The sequence below is a fragment of the Artemia franciscana genome, chromosome 6 (assembly GCF_032884065.1).
Source record: "Artemia franciscana chromosome 6, ASM3288406v1, whole genome shotgun sequence".
Taxonomy (NCBI): Eukaryota; Metazoa; Arthropoda; class Branchiopoda; order Anostraca; family Artemiidae; genus Artemia; species Artemia franciscana.
In genome coordinates, this window is record NC_088868.1 from 27419471 (window position 1) to 27430038 (window position 10568).

The 10568-nt window shown below is 35.5% G+C and overlaps 1 long non-coding RNA gene across 6 annotated transcripts in view; it reads left to right on the forward strand.

Annotated features, from left to right (window-relative positions):
* The window catches only part of LOC136028261 (uncharacterized), a 193374-nt gene extending 187291 nt beyond the window's left edge, over positions 1-6083 (forward strand). For all 6 annotated transcript variants that reach the window (XR_010617782.1, XR_010617780.1, XR_010617778.1 and 3 more), the window contains exons 2-4: positions 886-1077; positions 3366-3440; positions 5951-6083. This is a non-coding gene — a long non-coding RNA (uncharacterized LOC136028261). The remainder of the gene's footprint in view (positions 1-885; positions 1078-3365; positions 3441-5950) is intronic.
* Positions 6084-10568: the final 4485 nt, after the last annotated feature.

Below are 10568 nucleotides of genomic sequence, written 5' to 3' on the forward strand. Positions count from 1 at the left end.
TAAATATCTGTACTGTGGTTTTCTACTTGAGAATTCATTTTGTTATTGTGATTGTAAGTAAAATTTTAGACGAGTTTTGATTATTTAATCAAAATTCACGATGAACAGTAGTTTCTTTCGTCATCCTTTCGGGGGTCAACCTGGGAGTCGACCTAGCTCTAAACGGGTACCTGGAGAAATCTGGGGAAGGTAAACACGAAGGGTGTGCGAAAGCACGGGATGGCTGGCCCCCAACCCCCATTGCACTTCCTGGCTGAAGGGCCAAGAAACGGAGATCAGGACCGCCGGTAGGGACTGTAAAGTCTAATGCCGTATCCTTTCTTTTTTTATTCTACTTCTCAGATTTTTTGCTCCTAACAGAATATCCTGTTTTAGGTGGGTGTTTTTTTTATTGGGGGGGGGGGTCAGTTTTTTCAGTAAAACACTAGTTTTCACAACTCTACATATTTTAAAAAATATCCCCTTTCAGTGGTGTTTGAGTTAGCTTTGTAGATTTTCTTCCATAATCTGCGGAACAATAGTTATTGTCCCTTTTAAGATTCAACTCCTTTCTTTACTTCTGCAAGATATATTAATCCAACATAACAGCCTAAAAGACTGTTGCTAAAAAAAAAGTGCAAAAAATGGAGAGCGCAAAATTACTCTGAAAAAAATTATTCTTTTTCATCACACAGATTTAGTTCGTTTCATAAGGACAAAAAATCGTAATTTGCTTTAATATTTACATACAAATAAAAATAATAACAAACAATCGAAAGAATCACTAGTTTTTTTACGCTCTAATTAATCATACAATCATGCAAATTATTACGCTGTAACTAAAAAATGTTTTCTAGTAATTTATATGTTGTCTTCAGCGCTAATTTCGTCTCACTTTTCTGTCAGGTCCGCAGCATTCACGGCTGTAAGTTGCTACGGCGTAAAATTCAGGTTATCTTACACGGTACTCGTGCAATTTGATGAAGATTTTTATGTATAAAACAACGGCGAAAATTGAATTTTCAAGAGTGTGTGAAGAGACTCGTATCAATTGAAAGAAGCTTACTTTCTAACGGAGAAACATGGACTGTTGTAAAAGTAAGTAGGTTTTCTTTGGTAGAAACATTGAACTAACGTAGAATTGGTTTTAAGGATTTATTTTTAATTGAGTTATGCAGTAGCGTCCAGATCAACTGCACGTAAGCACTTCCCTCTAATATATCAAAGCGCAATTTGCCGTAATTTGATTCACAAAATTTGTAGTTATTAAGCTAATAAATAGACTTATCTGTAGAATCAGAATTTCATCCATAATCAATATGTAACATTCAGTTCCGTTGCGAACTCTATCCCCCTCCATCCTCCATCTCTATCCAAACTCCATCCTCTAATGATCAAATATATATATGCTGAATTGTATACACGCAAAATAAACATATATACAAGGTGTAAGTTCTAGGCTATATAACAAAATTTTGCTGATTCAGCTGGTCTGTAATTTTTGTACCTACCCTATTTTGTATGATTGGGTAGCTCAGAATTCAAAATTATACTAATTTGAAAAAAAAACTTAAATTAGATTTACATTATGATTGTTTTTTAAAAAGAAACATAAAATCTTCACTTTTGAACTAAACGGCACAAAAACAAAGATTCTTATGCCTCTTTCACTACATTCATGCAATTTATATTTGCTAAATTGTTAGGATAGCTTTCATCCCAGCCTCATCTCCCTAATGCATGGATATAGGACTTGATTATATAAAAATTTTCGTGATATAGTTCGTTTTTTTGGTCAAATTGGCAATGTCTCGCATTATGAACCACCTATTGATGGTATCTAGGTACTAGCTGGAAGGTTTTAAGTCCCACCTCAATTCATCAAGTTTTTTTTATTTATCAATTTGTACTCCTGGTATTATTTTTATTTTTGCCTCGTCCTTTCTTTGCTGTTGCTCCATTATTTGAACTGAACCGTGTTATTTTATAGTCATTTGGAGCTATGTTGGGTCTGTATTAAATAAACTTTTGACAAAGAAGAAGAACAAACGATAGATGAATAAAAGAACTAAAATAGCCGAGAAAAAAAAAGAGTAACGCGAGCCAGTGGACAGAAAAGAAGCGAAAGTGACGAAAGCAGATATTTCGAAAAGGTCTTAAGTTGCCTTGTGACACGATTTTCGTTAAAATTGCGATCAGATGATCTTAATTTAAACGGAGGAAAAAATGTTATTTGAATATTTTTAGTATTTATCTATTATAAACTGGGTTTATTTTTTTAAGTTAGTTTGTCTTTTTTTTTTTTTTTAGCACTGAAGACGTCTTGGCGGAGGTTCTTATCGAAATAACTGCTTTTGTCGCTTTCGCTTTTCTGTGCACTGACTGACATTACCTGCTTTTTCTCGTTTTTAGTTTTTAGTTTTCTCGTTTTTAGTTTGATATTTCATTTGTTTTTTTTTTCTTATTTGTCATGCATAGCCACTGTTGTCTTAGGATATAGTGAATACTTTTGACCTAGTTAAGTTATCTTAAAGGCTGAACTAACTTCAATTTATTTTAGATCTGGAATTTGATTATTTTCATGGGAAAATGTGTTTTTTGCAGTCGATTCTATCAGCTGTAAAAAAAGAACAAAGTATTTACAGTTTATTTGTTTGAAAAAACTCAGGTGCAGAATTTCGGCAGGCAAATTTGACTTGGGTCCAGAACCATTTGCAAAAGGGGGAAATTTCCCATGTGTCATTAGTGGCTTTAGTTGGTAAGCGTAAAATTGAATTTCCTATCCTTAACATCTAACCGGTTTTTCGTTTTCGAAAGAAGTTAAATTTGTTCGTTTCTCTTTAGTTTACCAATAAAGTTTGGTAAACTTTTCCTTCGTGATTCTTAAAGTAGGGTGTTTTGGAAAGTAAATTGAAAAGAAAAGTGGCCATTTCTTTTGACTTCTATCGCCTTCAAAGTTTTTATTTAACTTTTATATCCATGCACTATGTAACATTAAATTCACACAAGGCATTACAATGTGTTGAGACAAACCTTAGGTTTTTTTTTAATAAACCGAGGAAATATATGACCTGCAAATATAAAAATGGGGTTTTAATATCTGCTTAGAAGTTAACCCTGTCTTGTACTACTTTTAGAGCTTTACCAGGTTTCTTTAAAAGATATATTTTTCCTTGTTTTGACAACTATTCCAGTAGGATTGTTTTCAGAGTTGATGCAATGACTGTTGCGCTGAGGGGTAAAAAGGGCCTAGAGCTACCCCTTCTTTCTTCTGCCCTTTAATGAATCAGATATAAAGACCTCGGAATTTCGTGCAAACCTTTCTGGCATGTAAGGCAGTTTCTGTGGGTAATTAAGATAGTACTGAATTTGATCATTTGTTCTAGATGGCTGTACTTGCTCTGGATCTTGCAAATGTTCTCAGGACTGCAAATGCTGTAAAGGGTGTGAGTGCAAAGGCAGTAAGTATCTATTTCAACTATTTCACCAATTAAGTATATACATATAAACTGCGGTGAGTTGTTAGTAGTAGTAGCACATTATGTATACACATAATATACGTACATGGGTATATGTACATCCAATCTATTTTATCTCTTAATATCGATACTTCGAGAAACCTCAAAACAAACATGGCCAAATAAGTTTCTTTGGATACAGGGCACCTGTTAAAAAATAATGTAAATAAAAGGAAATGTATGCCGTAAGAATTTTTCTTGTGCGGAGTATAAACCAGAAGGCCTTTCTACGTTCGTACTTGTTTCTTAAGGTGGTTTATGTAAAATAAATAATTTCGGGTGGGTGAAAGTCTAATTGTAGGCTAGCATACAACTTATTTTTGGATTCTTCGTCAGAATTAGATTAGTTCCGTAAGTTTCCCAAGCGTATGCGAAATAAGTCCCTCTTGATTCCCGAGAATGTACACGTTGAATCTCTGTTGTTCAAAGGTATAATTTTTATGGCACTTGGTATTAACCAAGTGACATATAGCAATCGCAAATTCTGTCGGTCTGTCTGTCGGTCCCTGTTTTGCTACTTTAGGCACTTCCAGGTAAGCTAGGACGATGAACTTTGGCAAGCGTATCAGGGACCGGGCTAGATTCAATTAAATCAAATTAATTTCAATTAATTTCAATCAAATTTCCCGATTTGACCATCTGGGGGGGGGGGGATTGGGGGGCCGGTTAATTCGGAAAAAATAGAAAAAAATGAAGTATTTTTTTCTTATGAGCAGGTGATGGGATCTTAATGAAATTCGATGTTTGGAATGATATTGTGTCTTAGAGCTCTTATTTTAAATCCCGACCGGATCTGATGACATTGAGGGGGAGTTGGAGGGGGAAACCTAAAATCTTGGAAAACACTTAAAAGTGGAGGGATCGGGATGAAACTTGATGGGAAAAATAAGCACAAGTCCCAGATACATGATTGACATAATCGGAACGGATCTGCTCTCTTAGGGGTAGTTGGGGGGGGGGGGAATCCTGAAAAACTAGAAAAAATGAGAAATTTTAAACTGACGAACGGGTGATCGGATCTCAATGAAATTTGATGTTTAGAAGGATATCGTGTCTTAGAGCTCTTATTTTAAATCCCAACCGGATCGGGTGACATTGGGGGAAGTTTGGGGTGGGGGAACCTAAAATCATGGAAAACGCTTAGATTGGAGGGATCGGGATCAAACTTGGTGGGAAAATAAGCAGAAGTCTTACATACGTGATTTACATAATTGGAACGGATCCGCTCTATTGGGGGGGGGTAATTCTGAAAAATAAGAAAAAATTACGTATTTTTAACTTAAGAAGGAGTGATCGGATCTTCATGAAACTTCATATTTAGGGGACCGGAAATCTTAGAAAATACTTAAAGCGGTGAGATCAGGATGAAACTGGAAGGGAAGAATAGAAACCTGTCTTTTAAGATACGTGACTGACATAACCGGACCGGATCTGCTCTCTTTGGTGGGGGGCGGGGTAATTTTGAAAATTGAGGTATTTGTAACTTACGAAAGGGTGACCAGATCTTTAATGAAATTTGATATTTAGAAGGATCTTGTCCTTTAAAGTTCTAATTTTAAATTCCGACCAGATCCTGTGACATTGGGGGGAGTTGGAGGGGGAAACCGGAATTCTTGGAAAACGTGGGAATTGGGGTATTTTTATCTTACGAATAGATGATCGGATCTTAATGAAATTTGATTTTTAGTCGGAATTCATGCCTCAGAGCTCTTATATCTAATCCAGACCAGATCTTTTGACATTGGGGGGAGTTGGAGGGGGAAATCTTGGAAAAACACTTGGAGTGGAGGAATCGGGATGAAGCTTGGTGGATAGAATAAGGAAATGTCCTTGATACGTGATTGACGGAATCGTACTGGATTCGCTCTCTTTGGGGGAGTTGGGGGGAGGGGTTCAGTGATTTGGCGAGTTTGGTGCTTCTGGACGTGCTAGGACGATGAAAATTGGTAGGCGTGTCAGGGAGCTGCACAAATTGACTTGATAAAGTCGTTTTCCCAGATTCGACCATCTGGGGGGCTAAAGGGAGAAGGAAAAATAAGAAAAAATTAGGTATTTATAACTGACGAGTGGGTAATCGGATCTTAATGAATTTTGATATTTAGAAGGACATCGTGACTCAGAGCTCTTATTTTAAATCCTGGCCGGCATTTTGCCTCTTATTTTCCTTTTTAAATCAATCTATTGATTCATAGAATTTTGCTAGAGCTCATACCATATGATCTCTTGGCTCTTAGCTCTTCTCGCCTTGTCACAAGTGCCATATGAGCTCTTAGCTCTTTTTTTCCTTTTCTAATTTCTTTTAAGAGTAAAGTGAAAAAAAAAACTAAAAAGAATAAGTAAGAAATTATTTCTCAGAAAATCAACTTACAAGTACTATCTAATGACTTAGTTGAATTATTTGAATTATCTATTATGGACACTTCTGTTAAATTAATTGTTCCTCTTTTTTTCAGGGCCAGAATGCAAATGTGAAAAGAACTGCCCATGCAGCTCCTGTGGCTGTCATTGAGTAACAAGCGTCTATTCTTGATATTTAAATATACTATTTTATTTTTTCGCAATAAAATGATTTTTATGCTTTTCAAACTTTAGCTCTATTTTTCTTTCCTTAGAAGAATTCTTGACTTGTGTATTATCTAAATATCCATTTGCTTCACAAAAAAAGGATGCCCATTGATTACCAATGATCAAATATATGATCAAATGATCGAATAGTTTGTGGTAACGAACTGTAGTAAGGAGCGACCCGGCTCAATAGTAAACGAAACTCTAAAAAACGGAATTTTGATGCTAAAAGATGCATCAAAAGAATCAGATTGTCATGCTGATTTTAAATATATAAGTTTCATCAAATTTAGTCTTTGTCATCAAAAGTCACGAGCCTGAGAAAATTTGCCTTATTTTGGAAAATAAGGGGGAAACACCCCCTAAAAGTCATAGAATCTTAACGAATATCACACCATCGCATTAAGCGTATCAGAGAACCCTACAGCAAATATTTCAGGTTCCTATCTACAAAAATGTGGAATTTCGTATTTTTTGCCAGAAGACCGATCACGGGTGCGTGTTTATTTGTGTTTTTTTTTTCTATTTTTTTTCCCCAGGGGTCATCGTATCGACCGAGTGGTCCTAGAATGTCGTAAAAGCGCTCATTCTAACGGAAATGAAAAGTTCTAGCGCCCTTTTTAAGTGACCGAAAAAATTGGAGGCAAAAAGGCCCCCTCCCACGCTCATTTTTTCCCAATGTCAACGGATCAAAATTTTGAGATAGCCATTTTGTTCCGCAATGTCAAAAATCATAACTATGTCTTTGGGGATGACTTACTCCCCCACAGTCCCTGGGGGAGGGGCTGCAAGTTACAAACTTTGACCTGTGTTTATATACAGTAATGGTTAATGGGAAGTGTACAGACGTTTTCAGGGGTTTTTTTTTTTGGTTTGGGGGAGGGGGCTATGTGGGAGGATCTTTCCTTGGAGGAATATATCATGGAGGAAGAGAAATTCAATGAAAAGGACGCAGTATTTTCTAGCATTACTATGAGAAAAAAACAATGAAAAAATAGCACATATAAAGTTTTTTCAATTGAAAGTAAGGAATAGCATTAAAACTTCAAACGAACAGAGATTATTACGCATGTGAGGGGTTCTAAAAATACTTTAGCATAAAGAGCGAGGTATTTAGGAGAAGATAAATACCTCGCTCTTTATGCTAAAATATTTTTAGTAATTTCAACTATTTATTCTACGGCCTTTCTGATTCGGGGGTCATTCTTAAAGAATTGGGACAAAACTTAAGATTAAGTGTAAAGAGCGAGGTATTAATGAGGGGACAAACCTCCTCATATACATAATAAAAATATAAGATTAAAAAAGTTTGTTACGTAAGTTAATTCTTAAGTTACGTATATTTTTTACTAATTAAAATGTTCGTTAAAAATTAAAAGTTCTAGTTGCTTTTTTAAGTAACCGAAGAATTTGATGGCAACTAGGCCTCCTTCCCCACCCTTTATTTCTCAAAATCGTCTGATCAAAACTAAGAGAAAGCCATTTAGCCAAAAAAAGAATTAATATGCAAATTTCATTTTAATAATTTATGTGCGGAGAGCCAAAATCAAACATGTATTAATTCAAAAATGTTCAGAAATTAAAAAAAAATTAGTTTTTTTAACTGGAAGTAAGGAGAGACATTGAAACTTAAAACGAACAGAAATTACTCCGTATATGAAATGGGTTGTCCCCTCCGCAATCCCTCGCTCTTTACGCTAAATTTTGACTCTTTGCCACAATTCTACTTTTTAAAACAATTAAAAACTTTAGTCAACGAGCGAGGTGTTGAGGAGGGGACAACCCATTTCATAGACGGAGTAATTTCTGTTCGTTTCATCAAACTCAGTTCTCTTTTAAAAATGATCAGGTAAATTTTCGGACTAGTAGCTTTAGGATATGTAATCCTAAATTTACAGAGGAATAGACAAAAGCATTTTTATTTAAATACAAATGTATACATACTCGAATGTATGTACGCCCAATTAAATAGACACAGGGCACGTGCCTAGTTACATACTTCACTAACCAGTGCTTCAATGATGAAGTCAAGAGAAGCTTTGAGTATTTTATGTTTTCAGTAAAGCTCAATTGGCGCTCTGGCCTTTCAAAGATTTAGGGGGTGGTAGACATACTTCTTTAAGTGGTAATTTCTGTTCGTTTTAATTTTTACTTGATTACTCATTTTAATATCTGTTCGTTTTAGAGTCTATTTATTCATGACAAATTATTACTAGAAATTTTACTATTTAATTTTTGGTAGATTGAGAAAGAATTATTATGCATGTAATCTAAAATCTGCGTGAATCTTGGCCTTCGTTAGGGACCATTTAGACCACCATGCTGTAGACGCCCGTAAACATTAATCAATTAATTAACCAATTAATTAATATGCAAGCATATTAATCCACGATTTTATTAGAAGAACTTTTTATGTTATAGTTTGTAGTAACCATTTGTTTGTTCCAAGAGTCCATTTGTTTTGTACAAACCGTTTTGTTTGTACAAGCATGTCAAGGTCTTTCAATGTTTGGTCCATTTTTGCTAGCCGATTGAAGAAGATTGAAAGATTGAAGAAGAATAAAAATTGAAACTATTTGGGCGTCAGGGGTTAATTAAACAGTTCTTGTTCCGTAGTTTTTGTCTTCATCGAATTGACTTTGTCTATATCTGCCTAGACAAAGCCAATCTGAGAGGACAAAAGGGCCCGATTTATTTAAAGCAAATAAAACATTTTCACTGAAGGCTAAGTGACCCTGTTTTCATCCATTAATATCTACAACTGTTTCGGACAAAACTAATTTTGGACCAATTTCGAGTATTACAAATCGAAGAAGCCAAAATTTGTTTTTGGCTCTATTTTTGGCTCTTATTTTGGCTTCATTAGTTTCAAATTTTGTTTCCCAAGATTTGATCTTATTGGCCAAAGAACGTAAGGATAGGTGTTGTCAATCTTATTCGTTCCCCTTAATTCAATTCTTGAATTCCCCCTTGCCCTCTCCAAAACCTCCATGAGGGTTTTAACTTGATTCCTCCAGTCGTTCCGTAAGAAATACAGCTACACTATTTTGATAGCATTGGTGAATTAGCCATGTCTTGATTTATCTCACTACTTCAGCATTATTGGATTCACACTTACCGCGGGGCTAATAGTGCTAAAGCTTTTATGTGGATCGATTACACACATTTTTTTCTTAATCTTTTCCTATAAACACAAACTATACAAGCCCCCTACCCCATTACCCTGGAATTTTCAACTTTATCTACGTCTGTCCTTCCAAAGATATTGCAGATATGCCATTCGGTAAACTGGATACATATTTCTTTCAATTTACCTCTACCTCTACTCCACCAGGTCAAGACTCAAGGACCAATTTGCCCACAAAATATTGCTTGAAAGTTTCAACGTGATACCCTGAAGCGTTTAAGAAATATTTCAGATACATTATTGATAACCTAGGACACTGTTTCTTTTCATTGATCTCGCCATTTAACCATGATTAGATTACATGTCCTATACTGCAAAAACGTTGAAGTAAATCAGAAGAAAGTTTCTGATGTATCCACTCCCCCCCCTCCCCGACACACTGCCTAAAAGTTTTAAATGTGTCCCCAAACCGTTCGTTAGATATCGCAAATATGGCATATTCCTATTCTAACTTCACATAGTGTATTTAAACTTACCCGAGCCCCCCTCTCCCCCACGTCAAATTGAGGGCCAATACAACCAAGGGCGCCGGCAGAAAATTTTGCACGGAGGGTAGGGCAGACGCCAATAATAGCAGATGTGGTTAGGCGACAGTTTAGGTTGTTTAGGGCACTAAACTACCACTTTTACAGGAAGAGGACGAATTTTCAATCAATGAAAAATCCTGAGAAACTAATTGATTTAAAAGTATCAATATTTATTTTTTAGGCATCCCAGTTGCAAAAGAAGTCATGCCACACGGTGGCAGTGCTAAATTCAACCAAGTTGATTCACTTCATTTGTAATGAAATTAGGCTATGTTTTATGATCTGTAATTGCGTGTCAGCTATAATGAGGGGGGAGGTGAGTCATTGTTTAGGTGGGAGTAGGGTAGATTCCTAAAAAAGTATATTTTAAGGACAAACTGCTTACTCTTCATGGGGCTTCAGAAAAATGTTAAAAGAGGTAGAAGAGAGTAGGAATTAATTAAAATGTTTCTCTATACAGCTAATATGTTAAATTCCCATACCTACCAGCACAGAGGTGGAAAAGGTAAGGCAGGTCATCATCAGCCCCGCCGTGAAATTACTTTGGGATGGCAAATACTGCTAGAAACTTACTGTAATTTTAAATGGAGATAATTGTCTTTTTCAATTTATGTGAAGTACTTCAATATATTTTAAAAAATGTATACAATGTAATTATCGATAAGAAAATCCTATTGTAGCTTCAGTTATGTAAAAGATCAAAAGTCTCACAGACTCATCCATAAAAACAATAATATTCCTTTTCATCCAACCGAAATTCTTTAGTAGTAATATTAACAACGGTTCATATTA